We start from the raw sequence: 18,807 nt of genomic DNA on the forward strand, positions 1-18,807 counted from the left end.
TGCTATTATAAATGGATTTTTTTTCTTGATTTCCTCCTTAGATTGCTCATCACTAATGTATAGAAACAGTACTGATTTTGGGATGTTGATCTTGTACCCTGTGACTTTGCTGTACTAATTTGTTAGCTCTAGTAGCTTTGCTGTAGATTTTTCAGAATTTTTGACATACAGTATTATATCATCTGTAAACAGTGAGAGTTTTACTTCTTCCTTTCCAATTCTGATGCCTTGTATTTCTTTTTCTTGTTTAACTGCTCTGGCTAGAACTTCTAGCACAATGTTGAATAACAATGGTGACAAGGGGCATCCTTGTTTTGTTCCTGATCTTAGAGGAAAAGCTTTCATTCTTTCTCCATTGCGGATGATATTAGCTTTGAGTTTTTCATGTATTCCCTTTATTATGTTGAGGAAATTCCCTTCTATTCTTATCCTTTCAAGTGTTTTCATCAAGAGAAGATGTTGGATTTTGTCACATGCCTTTTCTGTAGCAGTGGATATGAGTATGTGTTTTTTTCCTTTTAATTGTTGATATGGTGTATTCCATTAATTGATTTTCTTGTATTGAACCAGCCTTGCATATCTGGAATAAATCCCATCCTGCTTGGTCATGGTGTGTCGTTCTTTTAATGTGCTGCTGGATTTGATTTGGAAGTATTTTGTTGAGGGTTTTTGCATCTATATTCATGAAAGAGATTGGTCTGTAATTTTCTTTTGTTGTAGTATCTTTGTCTGACTTTGGTATTAGGATGATGTTTACTGCATTGAATGAGTCAGGTAGCTTTCCTTCCTCTTCAATTTTTTTGAAGAGATTGAAGAGTATTGATACTAATTCTTTCCTGAATGCTTTGTAGAATTCACATGTTAAGCCTTCTGGTCCTGGACTTATCTTTTTGGGGAGCTTCTTCATGTCTGATGCAATCATTTTACTTGTGATTGGTTTGTTGACATCGTCTGTTTCTTCTTGAGTCAGTGTTGGTTGTACATCCCTTTCTAGGAAGTTGTCCATTTCCTCTATGTTGTCTAGTTTATTAGCATATAGCTCTATGTTGTCTAGTTTATTAGCATATAGTTGCTCACAGTATCCTGTCATTACCTCCTTTATTTCTGAGGGGTCAGTGGTTATGTCTCCTCTTCCATTTCTGATGTTATTTATTCACATCCTTTCTCTCTCTCTCTCTCTCTCTCTCACACACACACACACACACACACACACACACACACACACACCACACATCAACTTTACTAAGGGTCCATCAATTTTGTTTATTTTCTTAAAGAACCAACTTCTGGTTTTATTGATTTTCTTGATTGTTTTCATATCCTCAATTTCATTTATTTGTACTGTTATTTGTACTTTGTTAATTCTTTCCTTTTGTTTGCTTTGGGTTTAGTTTGCTGTTCTTTCTCTAGTTCTTCCAGTTAAATACTGGAGTCTTACTCTTTCTTCTTTTTTAATATAGGCATTTAAGGCAATAAATTTCCCTCAGCACAGCCTTTTTTCTGTCTATAAATTTTGATAAACTGTGTTTTCATTTTCATTTGCCTCATGATAGTTTCTGATTTCTCTTGTAATTTCTTCCTTGACCCACTGGTTGTTTAAGAGTGTGTTGTTTAGCCTTTATATATTTGTGAATTTTCTGGCCCTCTGCCTGTTGTTGATTTCCAACTTCATTCATTATTTTCTGAGAAAGTGTTTTGTGTTATTTCAGTTTTTCAACATTTATTGAGACTTGCTTTGTGGCCCAGCATGTGGTGTGTCCTTGAGAAGAACCCCTGAGCACTTTAGAAAAATGTGTATCCTGCTTTTATGGGGTGTAATGTTCTGTAAATGTCTGTTAAGTCTAGTTCATTTATTGTATTTTTCAAATTCACTATTTCTTTATTGGTCCTCTGACTAGATGTTCTATCCATTGATGAGAACAGTGAATTGAAGTCTCCAACTGTTATGGTAAAGATGTCTATTTCTCTCTTCAGTGTTGTCAGTGTTTCCCCAATGTACTTTGGAGCACTCTGGATTGCTGCATACATATTTATGATTGTTTGTCTTCTTGTTGAATTGTTCCTTTTATTACTACATAGGTCCTTTGTCTCTTTCAGTTGTTCTACATTTGAAGTCTAAATTGTTCAATATTAGTATAGCTACCCCCACCCTTTTCTGGTTGTTTACATGAAATATCTTTTTCCAACCTTTCACTTTCAACCTATTTTTGTCCTTGTATCTAAAATGAGTCTCCTGTAGACAGCATATAGGTGGGTCCATTATAATCCTTTATATATAAAGGATTATAATGGACCCACCTATATACTATATAATATATATAAATATTATAAATTATAAATATAATATATATATATATATAATCCTATATATATATAATTTTTTTTTTTTTACATGGGCAGGCACTGGGAATTGAACCTGGGTGTCTGGCATGGCAGGCGAGAACTCTGCTTGCTGAGCCACTGTGGCCCATTCCATTATAATCCTTTTTAAAATCCATTCTGCCATTCTTTGTCTTTTGATTGGGGAGTTTAATCCATTAACATTTAATATTATTAGTGTAAAGACATTACTTTCTTGTACTATTTTGTCTTTTGGCTTTCATATGTTAGATGTAATTTTTTCCTCTTTTTATCTTTACTGATAGTCTTCATTTCTACACTCTTCTCCAGTCCTCTTTCTCCTGCCTTTTGCTGTCTGCCTGTAGTGCCTTCTTTAGTATTTCTTGCAGAGCTGGTTTCTCAGTCACAATTTCTCTCAGTGATTGTTTATCTGAATATATTTTAACTTCTGTCTCATTGTTGAAGGATAATTTTGTTGGATATGGAATTCTTTTTTGACAGTTTTTTTTTTTTTAAGAATCTTAAATATATCATACCACTGCCTACTCACCACCATGGTTTCTTCTGTGAAATCTAAATAGTCTTATTTGGCTTTTCTTATATATCATAGATTACTTTTCTCTTGCTTTTTCAAAATTCTCTCTTTGTTTTTGACATTTCACAATCTGATCAGTAGATGTCTTGGAGTATGTCTGTTTGGGTCTATTTTGTTTGGAGTGTTCTGTACTTCTTGGATCTATAATTTTAAGTCTTTCATAAGAGATGGGAAATTTTCAGTGATTATTTCCTCCCTTAGTCTTTCTCCTCCTTTTCCTTGCTCTTCTTCTTCTGGGACACCCACATGATTCATGCACTTCATATTGTCATTCAATTCCCTGAGATCCTGCTTATATTTTTCTGTTCTTTTCCCTGTATTTTCTTTTGTGTGTTAGATTTCAGATGTCCAGTTATTTCATTCACTAATCTTTTTTTCTGCCTCTTCAAATCTGTTTTTTTTTTTTAAATCTCTTCTATTGTCCCTTTAATTCCCATAAGTTCTGTGATTGTTTTTTCAAACTTTTGGGTTCTTTTTTTTTTCCCCAGTGTCTTCTTTATATCCTCCCTGAACTTGCTGATTTGATTTTTGATGAGATTTTCCGTGTCTGTTCTACCATCCTGAATTTGTTGTTTCAACTCCTGTGTCTCATTTGAATTTTTGGTTTGTTCCTTTGACTGAGCCATATCTTCAATTTTCCTGGTATTACTCCTTATTTTTGCTGGTATTCAGGCATTTGATTACCTCAATTAGTTAATTTGAAGCCTGTTTTCCCTCTTTTACCTAGGATTTTCTTGTGGATGGCTTTGTTCTCTGTGCTTTGACATTCAGTTCAACCTACTCTAGACCTCTAGCATAGCTTCTTTTAAAGTGATCAGAATTTTTCAGTTCTTTTTTTTCTGTTTCTTGCCCTGCCTATATGGAGCCCCTCTGTTTTTTTTTTTTTTTTTTCAGGAGGATCTCCTCAGATATTTTAGACCCCAATCAGATTTCTCCAGACCAGACAAATACACATTTCAGGAGGAGTAGGCTGCATCAGTTCTCCCTGATGAGTCCAGCAGGTTGTCAGACTTCCTTATGAAGCTTCTAGACTCTGTGCTTTTCCTATGCTGCCCAGCATGTTGTGTCTCTCTGCCTGCCTCTTCCTACCAGCTTAAAGTGATGTGGTGCCTTAAATTTCAGCAGGCTTTTCCTGCCAGGGATGTGGTTGAGACAGGTGAGGCGGTAGGATGGGTTTAATTGCTTCAATTTTCCAGTCCCTGAGGCCAGAATACCTTGAAGAAGGGATTCCACTTGAGCAGTGCCCCACCTTTCTCTTGGGGAAGATACACCCTTTAGGGAATTAGCTCCTTTCACCTGACTAGTTACTTTGTCTCTCAGACAAGCTTAATTCTGCCCTTGCATAGGGCAGTGTCTGAGCCTGAGAGTGTGTTTAGTTCTATCTAATGAGCTGTTAAGGAGTAGAAAAAAAAGCAAAAAAAAAAAAAAAAAGAAGTCTTTTCAGAGCCAGAACTCTGCTCCTTGGGTTTGTCAATCAAGAGCTTAGGTTGGTACATGGCTATATGTATCTCCAGGCTCTATGTGCCCCTTTTTGTTGGGGCCCAGCCCTATTCCATTATTTGTGCTATCCATCTCTTAAAGCCTCTGTTTTTTTTTTTCCACCCTGGCCCCTCTCTGGTGGGGCAAAGTCTCTTCATAACTTTAGTGCTTATTCCAGATTTTTCAATAATCAGAAGTTGTTGTTTAATTTCACAACTGGAGTTTAATTGATCTAAGCCCTTGCTGCTAGTAAGGTCTATTTCCTTTACCCTCAGGGAACCAACCTGCCCTGCTTGTGCTGTAGGGTGCTGGTCTCCATGGCTTGGGGACTTGCAGTTCTTTATGGAGTCTGACCTACCTGGTCCAGTCTGGTGTATGCTGTGTGTCTGGTAACTGATGCTCCCCTAGCAGTTATTCTGTACCATTCCTCGGTATTTACTAGCTGCTCTGTAGAAGAAACTAAATTCCACCCTTCACTGTGCTGACTTCTTGTCCCACCTCTAGTATTTCGATCTCCCCATTTTTTTTTTACACCTTATCCTTCTGTATTATTTATTTACTTTTTTTTTTGTATGCTATATGGTGGAGGTCACATTTCATTCTTTCCCCATGTGAGTATCCTATTGCAGCACCATTTGTTGAATTTTTATTTGTTGGTTTGTTTGTTTTTTTGGGAAGTGCATGGGCCATGAATTGAACCTGTGTTTCCTGCATGCCAGGCAAGAATTCTACCACTTAACTATCTTCACACCCCCTATTTTTCCTTATTTTTTACTCATTTGTCTATACCCTGGGTAAAAGGAGCATGAGACACAAGATTTTTATAATCACATGATCCTATTGTAAAAGCTATATCATTACACAGTTTTCTTCAAGAATCAAGACTTCTGTAACACAGTTCAATAGTTTCAGGTTCTTCCATCTAGCCACTTCAATCTGCCATAAACTAAAAAGGGATATCTATATAATACATAAGAATAACCTCCAGGATAACCTCTTGACTTTGTTTGAAATCTCTCAGCAGCCACTGAAACTTTATTTTGTCTCATTTCTCTCATCCCTCTTTTGGACATACAGCTTTTCTCAATCCCATGCTTCTAGGTCCTGACTTATTCAGGGAGTTCTGTCTTTCATTGCCAGGAAAATTTACATCCCTGGGAATCATGTTCCATGTAGTGGGGAGGGCAGTGAGTTCAGCTGTCAAGTTGGCTTAGAAAGAGAGGCCCACTCCTACTCACATGTTTGAGACACCAAGGATCTCTTTCAACATGGCCCAGAAAGGCTCTGCAAACGAGACCATCTCTACATGTCAAAGGCACAGTCGCACCAAATTCACACCAGATCAGCTGAAAATCCTCATAGACACTTTCAACCAAAAACCTTACCCAGGTTATGCTACCAAACAAAAACTTGCTTTAGAAATTAACACCGAAGAGTCTAGAATCCAAATTTGGTTTCAGAATCAAAGAGCTAGACACTCCTTCCAGAGGACAGAACCTGAGCAGGCCTTCAAATCAAGCCAAGCCCACAGACCAGATGCCCCTGCAGAGACTCAAGTTAGAGAAGCCAGGCGGTGCCAGACCACCTATACATCTTCCCAATTATGCACTCTCATCAAGGCTTTCAAGAAAAACCCTTACCCTGGGATTGATTCCAGAGAGACTCGCTAAAGAAATTGGGGTTTCAGAGGCAAGAGTCCAAATTTGGTTTCAAAACCAAAGATCTCAATTCTATGACCAAAGAAAAAGAGAACCTGCTGAGATCCGAGGAAAAATAAGAGACAAGGCACAAGGTCTCTGAGAAGAGAGAGTTCAAGCCACAGAAGCTACACAAAATGTCACCAACCTCGCTAGAACTGTTTTATTTCTCTGGAGCCAGAATGAGGGGTCATAGAAACAAGTTCAGTGTATCAGATGTCATCATTCTGAGACCCAAATCTATCTCACTCTTCCTGGGAATGCACTCTTCCTCTGAAATTGCAAGTTGAGCATTCTGGAAATGGTAAGCAAGACTTCAGAAGGCAGAAACAAGTCCAAGAGGCATGTCATAGCACTCCTCACCCAGCTTGGATCTGGAGTTCAGCAGAGTTTGAGGACAGTGAAAATAAAACTAGCACATTTTAAATCATCACAGTAAGAATTGGTTCAGACAAAAATCATCAGTGGATGTAAAACTCTTGAAATGAATGTTTTTTGAAGAACAAGATATACATTGTCTCAGAGAATCTTACCCATGGATTCCTTATTAATTACAAAAGGAAATTTGTATTGGAGAAAACTGACAGACTTTACCTTAACCAAGTGCTTGAAATTTGCTTTATCTGCAATAACATGGACTGAGGTGAGGTGCCTCCTGATATGAAGCATCTAAGAAAGACAAAACATCCTTTCTGTGATATTACTGCCAAAAGTGCACATACTTAATTTAATCACGAGGAAACACCAGACAAGCAAAACTAAGTGACACTTAGTTTTTCAGTAGCACTACACAGTAAAAGACCTATACTTTTCGACAATGGATTGAATAATTGCAATAAAGATGGAAAGATAGTATGCCAACTCAGGAAGCCTCCTGAAGAGCTAACTTCTATCGGTAGAATGTGCTGCCATTTATGTGGGGAATGGACACAAATTCAGAGACCTTGTTATGCTTACAATTTCTCTCCAAAGATGTTCAAGAAACTGGTAACATTGATTGTCTCCCTCTTTTTTTTTTATAAATGTGATTTTATTGAGATATATTCATACACTGCACAATCCATCCAAAGTATACAGCCATTGGTTCACATAGTTGTGCATTCATCACCTGATCATTTTTGGAACATTAGCATTACTCCAGAAAAAGAAATTAAAATAAAAAAGAAACCCCAAACATCCTATACCCCTTACCCCTCCATCTTATTGACCACTACTACTACAATAGAGTTAACTAAGACAGTGTTGATTAACAGAACAAAATATCCAGAAGTAGATCCATAGCCACACGGGCAATTGAAATTTTTTCCTCAATATAGTTATACAATCATTATTAAGGATCAGGGATACTGGGTTACAGTTCAACAGCTTTAAGTATTTCCTTTTGGTTATTCTAAAATACTTGACACTAGAAAGAAATATCTATATAATGAGGCAGTAGTCACAGTCCTTTGTTAAATCCTAATTTCTCAGTTACACCTCCATCTCACATGAGTTACCTCTTGGGAAGAGAGGTGGAAAGTTGAAGATAGAGCTGTTTTTTCACTTTAATCTTTTTTATTTTTTTATATTTTTGTAGTACCAAATGTACAACTCAAAATTTCTCATTTTTACCACTTTCAAGTGCACAATTCAGTAGCATTAATTCTATTCACAGTATTGTGCTACCATCACAAGCATCCATACCTCAACTTTTTCATCTCAAGCAGAAACTCTATTAAGCAATAACTCCCCTTTTGCCACACCTACTACCCTCTCCCCACCACCGTGGCTCCTGGTAACCTGTAATCTGTCTATGAAGTTTGCTTATGTGTATTTCATATAAATGAGATCATACAGTCATACAATGTTTATCTTTTTGTGTCTGGCTTATTTCACCCAACATGAAATCTCAAAAATTCATCCATGTTGCAGCAAGAATTAGAACTCCATTCCTTTTTATGGTTGAATAATCCATGGCTTGTATCAACAATGTTTTGTTTATCCAATCTTATATTGGTGGACACTTTGGTTGCTTCTACCTTTTGGCTATTGTGAATAAAGTTGTACAAATATCTGTTTAAAAAAAAAAAAGAGAGAGAGGCCCATGCTTCTCTTATATGGTAGATTTTTGATTACTGATTAAATCTCTTTATTAGATATTGATTTATTGAGATTGTCTCTTTATTCTTGAGTCACTATAAGTTGTGTGTCTATGAATTTCACGTTTCATCTAATTTATCAAGTTTATTTACATGCAATTTGTTCATTGCAACTTCTTATAGTCAACTCCTTTTATTTCAGTGGAGTTGATATAATATCTCATTTAGAAATGTTTCATTTATGGTTTTAATTACCTGTGTTCTCTCTCTCTTTTTCTCTATCAGTCCTACCAAAGGTTTGTCAATTTTAGTGATTTTTTTCAAAGAACTAACTTTTGGTTTTGTTGATTTTCTTTATTTTTTTTAAATTCTCTATTTCGTTATCACCACTTTGATCTTTATCTCCTTCATTCTGCTTACTTTGAGTTTCATTGGCTTTTCTTTTTCTAGTTCTTCCAGATTTGAGGTTAGGTCTCTGATTTGAAGGCTTTCTTCCTTTTTAATGTAAGCTTTTAGAGCTATATATTTTCGTCTTAGCACTGCCCTGCTTCCCATAAATTTGGTATGTTGTATTTTCATTTTCATTCTCATCAATGTATTTCCTAATTTCTCTTTAACCCTTTGGTTGTTTAAGAGTATGTCTTTAAATTTCCACATATTTGTGAATTTTCTATTTCTTCCTCAGTTATTTTTCTGTGGTCAGAAAATGTACATTGTTTGATTTCAATATTTTTGCATTTATTGAGACTTGTTTTGTGACCCAACATATGGTCTGTCCTGGAAAATGATCCTTGTGTCCTTGAGAAAAACATGTTCTTTTTTTGATAAGGTGAAGTGTTATATATATGTCTGTTACATGTAGTTGGTTTAGTTAATCATTCAAGTCTTATACTTACTGATCTTCTCACTGGATGTTTATCCCTTATTGAGAGTGGTGTGTCAAAATTGCTTACTATTGTTGCAGAATAGTCAGTTGCTCCCTTGAAATCTGTCAGTATTTCCTTCATATATTTTGGGGTTCTTCTTTTAGGTGCATATATATTTATAATGGTTACATCTTCTTTTTGAATTGTCCCCTTTATCAGTATTTAGTGACCATCTTTATCTCTAGTAACTATTTTTGACTTAAAGTTTATTTTATCTGATATTAGTTGTTCTAGTTTGCTAGCTGCTGGAATGCAATATACCAGAAATGGGATGGCTTTTTAAAAAGGGGAATTTAGTACGTTACAAGTTATGGTTCTAAGGCTGTGAAATTGTTCAAATTGAAACAAGTCTATAGAAATGTTCAATTTAAAGCATCCAGGGAAAAGTACCTTGATTCAAGAGGGCTGATGAAATTCAGTGTTTCTCTATCAAGTGAAGAGATACATGGTGAACATGGTCAGGGTTTCTCCCTCATTTGGAAAGGCACATGGTGAACAGAACATCATTGCTAGCTTTCTCTCTTGGCTTCCTGTTTCATGAAGCTCCCCTGGAGGCCTTTTCCTTCTTCATCTCCAAAGGTTGCTGACTGGTGAACTCTCTGCTTCTCGTGGCTATGTTGTTCTGAGGCTTTCTCCAAAATGCTCCTTCTTTTAAAGGATTCCAGTAAAACCAGTCAAGACCCACATAGAATGGATGGAAACACATCTCCACCTAATCAAGTTTAATATCCATACTTGATTGAGTCGCATCTCCATGGAGATAATCTAATTAGTTTCCAACATACAGTACTGAATAGGAAATAGAAGAAATAGCTATCTTTACAAAATGGGATTAGGATTAAAACATTACTTTTCTAGGGTACATATGTCCTTTTAAACCAGCACTTTTTATAGCCACCCCAGCTCTCTTGCATGACATATTTTTTCCCCATCCTTTCACTTACAACCTACTTATGTCTTTAAATTTAAGGTAGTGTCTTATAGAAAGTATGTAGTTGTGCCATGCTTTTTTTTTTATCCATTCTGCCAATCTCTGCCTTTTGTCTAGAGAGTTTAATCCATTTACATTTAAAGTCACTGCTAATAATGCAGAACTTTTTTTCTGCCATTTTGCTCTTTAGTCTTTATAGGTCCTATCCCTTTTTTATCCTTCAATCCTTACATGAATTCCTACTTTCATATTATTTTTGATTGTTTTGTATTGTAATGTTTTGTGTCCCTTCTAATTTCTCCCCAGGTATATTTTTTTACGTGTTTTCTTTTTGGTTACCGTGAGGTTACTATTTAATATTCTAAGTATATAACAATCATATTTGTTTTAATAATAACTTGACTTCAATAGATTCCCATAATCCTTTAGCCCTTTTTTAAATGGTTAGGTTTGCTGGTGACAAATTCTCTTACTTTTCCTTCATCTGAGAATGTTTTGAATTTTTCTTCATTTCTAAAGAATATGTTGACTTAGTATAGGATTCTGGTTTTATAATACTTTTATTTTTTGGTACTTGAACCCTGTGCTCTGCATGGTTTCTGTCGATAAATACATTGTCATTTGAGTTGTTTTACGCTATTGGTAAGATATTGTTCTTCTCTAGCTGCTTTGAAGATTTTTTCTTTCTCTTTAGTTTTCAGAAGTTTGAAAATGATTATTTTGTGTGCATTGCTTCTGTGATTTATCCTTTTTTCAGTTCATTCACCTCCTTGATTTTGTTGTTTCTGTCATTTGCCAAATTTTGGATGTTTTCTGCCATTATTTCTTCAAGCATTTTTTCTGCCTTGACTTCTTCTTGCTTCCTTCTTTCAGGATTCGAATCATGCAAATATTAGATCTTTTGGTACATTCCCATAAATCCTTGAAGATACATTCATTTTTTAACCTATTTTATCTCTTTTAGCCTATTTTATCTCAGAACAAGATTGGATCATTTGCTTTGTGCTATATTCAGGTTCACTGCTTCTTTCCTCTGTCATCTCCATCCTTCTGCTGAATCATATATTGAGTTTCTTATTTTGGTCATTATGCTTTTCAGTTCTAATATTTTCAGTCAGTTCTTTATATCTTTATACCTTCTATTACTGAGACTTTCCTTTTTTTCTGCTTTTGTTTGTTTCAAGTGGTTTGTAGTCACTTGAAGCATTTTTAGGATGGCTTTTAAAAAATGTCTTGTCAAATAATTCTGCCATATCTTTCATCTCAGTGTTAGAATGTACTGATTGTCTTTTAAATTTAATTTGAATTCTTACTGTATTTTTTTGGAATGTGATATTTGGTAGAGTAAAACTGTTAATATCTAAATGTTTTCTCTCATGCTCAATTGTCCCTTTCCTAACTGTTATCTTGAAAGCATGGATTTTCGTTAGGGCTTTCTTTGTGTCCTTTGATATTACCAGGTTTTAAGTTAGAGTCTTCCACCCCAAGTTTGGGATATATGAGGAAATAAGAAAAGAACTGGAAGTTACTACAGCATTTTTCCTTGTGTCCAGGGCCCCTGACAGTGTGCCTTATTTTCATCCCCTTTCAGAGTCCCTGAATATTTGTTTTACATGTAACATTTAGGGTTTTTAAGTTATACTTAGCAGGAGGAATAGAGAAAATTTTTCTGCTCTACATGCCTAGAAGTAGATGTTTTCTAGCTCTATTTTGATAATTATTTTTTCTATATTCTTTCTTGAAGGAAGATATCTATCCTTGACCTAGTATTTACAACATGGTAGATGCAAAGATAAGCATTTTCATTTTCTATATGAAAGTTAACTAAACTCATTTTTCAGATACATAGCTAATAAACAGATAGATATACTTACTTAGTTCCCAGCATACATTCTAGTATCTAGAGAGCTGGCATTTACCAAGTTGATTCTTCTATCTAAACCTTAATGGTATCACCCCTTAGCTTCAAGTCTGATTCTCTGGCAATTTGGAGTAATGGTATATATTAGTTATCTAATATAAACTGTTTTCAAGATTCTTCTAGTACCTTCTCCCTACTGTATTAAACTATGGGACCACCACCCAGGATATAATATGCATCTTCTACTCTGCATGTACTTTGCATCCTCTGTCATTTATTTTTTCAAAATTGCAGGACGTGAAAAGATGTTGGTGAATCAAAGGAAAGGAAAAAGAAATGGTATTATGACTATCTCATATAACCTTCTACGCAATTGAGGCATAGCTAATCATTTTTTTTTCTGGTTATGTGTAAGTATGCCTCTCTAAGTCAAAGAGGCAGTGAATGGGTGAGAAAGAAAATTTTCTACCCCTCAGGTGAGCCATTCTTATTCTCACATATGACATTTGGATCAGCCAGTGACTGGTACCTCATTTGGTTTAATAGTTAAATGAAATTCCCTTTAGATTTAGATGATAGTTAGTTTTCAGTATTCTGTTTTTTAATCTTTTTTTTTCTGGGTCTTTATAGGTATTTTAGGAAAAAGGAACAGCAGCTAGCCAAATGCCACTTAAAACTAGAAGCTCTCAAGCTAAGCTCATCTTAAAAGAAATTTTAAAGTAAATTCAAGTGAAAACAAGATTTTGAAAACTGAATTGAACAATTAAGTTGCTAGAATAATCTCTTCATTTAAAAATCAATGACAGATAAAAATCATTTTATCATTTGAGTTTTAAAACCATTTCAGATCTGTTAATCAAGCTCTTCTTGGTACTTGAATAGGTGCCATCTGCTGTTCTGTAACTGAGCCAGTTTTTGCATTTGTACCTAAATTTAATATTTAATTCTGAAAGATGGAATATCTAGATCTTTATACACAAAGAACCATTTGGATATTTTTATTTTAATACTTCCCTAAAACTTAGAGTTACTTATTAATAATAATGTACACAGACTTCCTAAAAGCACTTGTTTATATAATAACCTTTGTTATGCTGTCAGGCAAACAGGAATGCCACTAGAGTAAGCTAGGGAGGGCATCAGTTAACTTTCTACATTAAAAATTCCCAAATTTAGAAGTTAGAACAACCACCATTTATTATTTTCATCAGTCTACAATTAAGCTGAGTAATTTCTGCTAATGTGGATTGGGTTTGGCAGGACTCACTCATGTGTCTTTGTCAGCTGTGACTAGGCTAGGTGGCTTTAGTGATCTTAGTTATGCTCTCTGACATGTCTGGGAGCTTGGCTGGAACACTGATTGACTTACCTCAGTTCCCCCCTTCTCATCCTCCAGCAGGGTAGCCCAGGCACATTCTCCTGGAAAAGGCAGAGAGAACAGAGAGATTTCTGTAATCAATCCACTATTTTAAGAAAGGATGAAATTGGGCCTGGTATGCTGTTTTATTTCCTCCAGACAAGCTTTCTTTTTATTACACTGATTGTTCTTTTTATTAACCTACTTACCATGAATCTGAAGGTTTATAAGGAGAAAACAGTGGCACCTTGGGTTATATCATGGTCCTCAAGTACTGATCTAGATAGCTGGGATGAGCTCACATTATTTTTATCTATTGAGTACATAGAGTTCTTCACAAAATCATTTTTAGAGGATATGGAAAAAAAAAGATTTTATATAATTGGAAATGTCCAGAGTTTTCAAGTGCTATCAGAATAGAGTATCTTTTGAGGTTAAGAAGGAATTTTTACATTGCTTTATCTGTTTATGTCTTTTGACTATAAGTCTCAGAGAAATAGAGTGACGATATCAGTATTATACTCTAGTTATCAGGTCTTAAGTTCACTTAATACATGGTATCCTACCAAAATTATTGCTATATGTTAGAGATTCTTTTGGAAGGTAAGTTACAGGATGAGATATAAAATATCAAGATATGTTTTACTTCACATTGAAATTCTTATCAGAGCCCACTCACCCTTTTATTGCCCTTGCCTTTGTGGACCTAGAGATAGATGAAAAAGATACAATTGTTATTGAGTTGTGGCACCTTCTAGCTGCCCAGTTTGTTTGTCCCCAAATCTTTCTATGCCAGTTCCAAAATCCCTTCTTGCCAGAAGTAGGCTTGGGAAAATAACATATTTCATATATGACATATGTTTGAAATTAGCAGGGAATGCAGCCAAGATTTGGAAATTAGCAAAGAAAAAGTTATTTCTGAAAACATTTGGGAGCCAAAGAAGAATGTTAAGTTTAAAACATTAGGGCATCTCATTGTTTAGAAATTAAATAATTCAAAAGAGTATTGCAGAGGGAACACTACAACATTTCTTTCTTTTAGTATATGCGGATAATTCTTATTTAAAAACCCTTCTGTCAGCGATTAAATGAGTAAACTAAATGCACCATATATAGGAAAACTAATCTGATAATCTCCTAAATCTTATTCTATATGAACTTTTTCAAAATTAAATCATATGCTTCAGTTTTCAAGTATGTAAAGGTATTTACTATTGATCTGCTACCTGAAAGGAATAGTTGAAGAGATCTAGAACAAGAATCAAATACAATAGTGCTGTCTGATGTGGAGCATCATTTGCACTGGCTTCTTGATAAGCATATTGTCATATCTGTACTGAATGAGGTATTGTCTTCTCTAGCAACTTATCTCTTTGAATTAATTGAATCAAGGCAAGAAATAAAGGGAGTGAGATGCTAAGAAGGAATATAGAAGATTTGCTATGTTCCCTGACCAGAGGGAACTTAAATTGATGAGGACAGTTTTCTTAAATGGGAAACAATATTCTTGTCAGACCCCATTTATAGGTGTGCAGTTTCCTTTAAGGCCCTAGGACAATTTATGAGAAGAGAAAGGCCTACCTGATTTTATTTTTTAATGCAATTTTATTGATATATATTATATATTCACATGCCATATAATCATCCAAAGTATATAATCAGTGGTTCACAGTATCATCACATAGTTATGCATTTATCACCACAATAGATTTTTGAGCATTTTAGTTACGCCAAAAAATAAAAATAAGAATGAAAATAAAAATAAAAGGAAAAAAGAATACCGAAAACATCCCATATCCCCCCTCCCCCATTATTTATTTATTTTTGTCTTTATTTTCTTACTCATCTGTCAGCACACGGATAAAGGGAGTGTCAGACACAAGGTTTTCACAACCACACAGTCGCACTTGAAAAGCTAATTATACAGTCGTCTTCAAGAATCAAGGCTATTGAATTATAGTTCAACAATTTCAAATATTTCCCTCTAGCTGCTCCAATATATAAAAAAAACAAAAAGAGGTATCTATATACTGCTTAAGAATAACCTCCAGAATGACCTTTCAAATCTATTTGAAATCTTTCAGCCTCTGAAATTTATACTTTATTTTGTTTTATTTCTCTTCCCCCTTTTGGCCAAGAAGTCTTTCTCAATCCCATGATTCCAGAGCCCGGCTCATCCCTGGGAGTCATGTCCCACATTCCCAGGGAGATTTACACCACTGGGAGTCATACCCCACGTAGGGAGGGGGCAGTGAGTTTACATGCTGAGTTGGTTTTGAGAGAGAGACCACATCTGAGCAACAAAAGAGGTTCTTTAGAATTGACTCTTGGCATAATTTTAAATAAGCTTAGATTGTCCTTTGCGGGAATAAATTTCATAAGGACAAGCCCCAAGATTGAGGGCCTGGCCCATCAACCTGGGAATCACCAATGCTTATGAGAATATCAGGTCTTCCTCAGGTGGAGAAGTGTAATATTTTCACCTTTTCCCCCAGCCCCTCAAGGGGATTTTGCAAATACCTTTTTTTATCTTCTGCCCACATTACTCTGGGTTGTATTGGTGCATCACACTAACTTGTAAACATCAACAAGATCTCACTCCTATTCAACATACCATGTAATTATGGTGTTCAAATTAGCTGACCATGAAAGTTAAATTAGATATTGTGTTACTGGAAATATAAATTTTGCACCAAATAAACATCTCTTTCTTTGGTCTCACACAGAAGTTGAAGTTTTAATATACAGTCAATATCTTTTACCCTTTAGTATGATTTACCTTAGTCCTAACAAGATCATTTTCATTCATATCTCTAATTGAAGTCTGACCTCCTTTTTAGTGTTTTTAACAATTGCTATTTGGGATAATGCTGACTTTCATAGGTGTAGAACTTTAGCTCTGAGTCTCAGGTGTCACATAGACACCTGAAGTTCCAGGGAATGATCAGGTTATACACAAAGCTCAGCATCTCGGAATTTATAAATGACAGTTACCACTCTGAAATGGATGTGTCTTTTGTAAGAGCTTATAATCTAGGAATATTTACAATAGGCCTTCCCCTAATGATCTGTGGTTTTGAATTCAATTCTCAGAGTTTGCACATTATAGTTACTCTGAATTAGTGAGGCATTAAAATATTTGTCTTTTCATTTCTGTCTTATTTCACTCAACATAGTGTCCTTAAGTTTCATTCACCTAGTTGCATACTTCACAACTTCATTCCTTTTTGTAGTTGGTTAATATTCCATTGTATGTATACATCACAATTCTGCCTTCCATTTCTCAGTTGATGGTCCCTTATGCCACTTCTATCCATTAAAAATTGCTAACACTGCTGCCATTAACACAGTGTGCAAATGTCCATTCTCATCCCTACTCTCAGTTCTTCCAACTATACACCTCACAGTGAGGTTGCAGGATCATACAGTAACCCCACACCTGGCTTCCTGTGGAACCACCGCACTGCCTTACAGAGAAACTGTACCACTCTCCTTCCTTACCAACAGTGAATAAGTACATCTCTCTCTCTCCACATTTTCTCCAGCACTTGCATTTCTCTGTTCACTTTTTTGGGGGGAGAGGGGAGGGTACATGGTCCAGGAAATGAACCCAGGTCTTCTGCATGGAAGGTGGGCATTCTATCCACTGAACTACCCATGCACCCCCTCTCTATTCAATTTTAAACAGTTTTATTCACACATCATACAATCCAACCTAAGTAAAATATCAGTGGTCCCCAGTAAAAGCACATAGCCATGGCTTCATCACCACAATCTAAATGAGTATATTTCCATTTCTTCCACAAGGAATCCCATACCTCTCCCCCATTATCCCTCACTTATTGACATTTAGCTGTGGCATATTTCCTTTGTTAAATTCAGTGGAAGCATATTACAGTGTTATTATTAACTATAGACCCTAGTTTGCATTGATTGTATTTTTTTCAAATACCATCCCACTTTGAACACATTGCAATGTTGACATTGATTTGTCTCCCACATGCAAAAACTTTCTTATATTTGTACATTTAACCACCATCATTGTTCACTTTAGGCTTCACTAAGTCATACCATCCCAGTCTTTATCTTCTGTCTTTCCTTCATGCCCCCAGCCCTCCCCCCTCAACTGTATTCACATTCAGTTTTGTTCAGTGTGCTTACAGTACTGTGCTACCATCAGATAGTATTGCACTATCCATTTCTGAATCTTTACAATCAATCCTGTTAAACATTCTGTATTCCTTCAGCATCACATACCCAATCTCTGCCCTCTTTCCATCTCCTGATGACCTGTGTTCTTAGCTTTAACTCTCAGAATTTGCTCATTAATGTTAGTTCATATTAATGAAACATACAGTATTTATCCTTTTTTTTTCTAATTTCACTCAGCACAATGTTCTCAGGGGTCATCCATGTTGTTGCATTCATCATGACTTTATTCTTACAGCTGTGTAATATTCCATTGTATATATATACCGTTGTTTGTTTAGTCAGCCATCCATTGATGGAAATTTGGGCTCTTTCCATCTCTTGGCACTTGTGAACAATGCTGCTATAAACATCAGTGTGCAAATGTCCATCCTGTCTTTGTCTTCCTTTCCTCCGAATATATACCTAATGGGATTGCTGGATCATAGGCAATTCTATATGTAGCTTCCTGAGGAACCACCAAACTGCCTTTCAGAGTGGTTGTACCATTCTGCATTCCTACCAACAGTGCATCAGTGTGCCTCTTTTTCCATGTCCTCTCCAGTACTTGTCATTTTCTTTCTTTTCTTTTTTTTTTTTTAATAATGGCCATTCTAGTATGTTTGAGATGATATAAATCAAAACCCCTTGTGGTTTTTGATTTGCATTTTCCTTATAGCCAGTGAAATTGAGCATCTTTTCATATGTTTTTAAGCCATTTGTATTTCTTCTTCAGAAAAAGTGTCTGTCTGTCCATGTCTTTTGCCCATTTTTAAATTGAGTTGTTTGTCTTTATGTTGTTGAGTCATAGAATCTCTTTATATATTCTGTATATCGAACCTTTATCTTTTATGTGGTTTCCAAATATTATCTCCCATTGTGTAGGCTGCCTTTTTTACTTTCTGACAAAGTCCTTTGATGCACAAAATTGTTTAATTTTGAAGAAATGCTATTTATTTATTTCTTTTTTCATTGCTCATGTTTTGTGTGTAAGATCTAAGAAACCATTTCCTATCACAAGATCTGTAAGGTATTTCCGTGTCTTTTTTTCTAAAGCTTTATGGTCTTGGCTCTAATGTTTAGGTCTTTCATCCATTTGAAGTTAATGTTTGTATAAGGTTTGAGATATGGGTCCTTTTTCATTCTTTTGGCTATAAAAATCCATTTTCTCCAAGCACCATTTATTGAAGAGGTTGCTCTGTCCAGTAGAGTTGACTTGACCATTGTATCGAAGATCAATTGCCTATCTGACTTAAAAATCTCAGCATTCTTTTTTCCTTTACACTACCCTTTCCTTACCAAAAAATTAAGAAAAGGAAGAAAAAAGAAAAAGGAAAGGAAAAAATAAAAGGCAA

General features: G+C 35.4%; 1 long non-coding RNA gene and 1 pseudogene across 1 annotated transcript in view; both read left to right on the forward strand.

Moving 5' to 3' along the window:
• Window positions 1-18,807, forward strand: part of LOC143673694 (uncharacterized) — a 135,046-nt gene that overhangs the window by 73,601 nt on the left and 42,638 nt on the right. The window lies entirely within an intron of this gene.
• On the forward strand, window positions 5,050-7,072 carry LOC143661485 (double homeobox protein A-like; annotated as a pseudogene).

Source organism: Tamandua tetradactyla, chromosome 2, assembly GCF_023851605.1.
Source record: "Tamandua tetradactyla isolate mTamTet1 chromosome 2, mTamTet1.pri, whole genome shotgun sequence".
Lineage (NCBI taxonomy): Eukaryota > Metazoa > Chordata > Mammalia > Pilosa > Myrmecophagidae > Tamandua > Tamandua tetradactyla.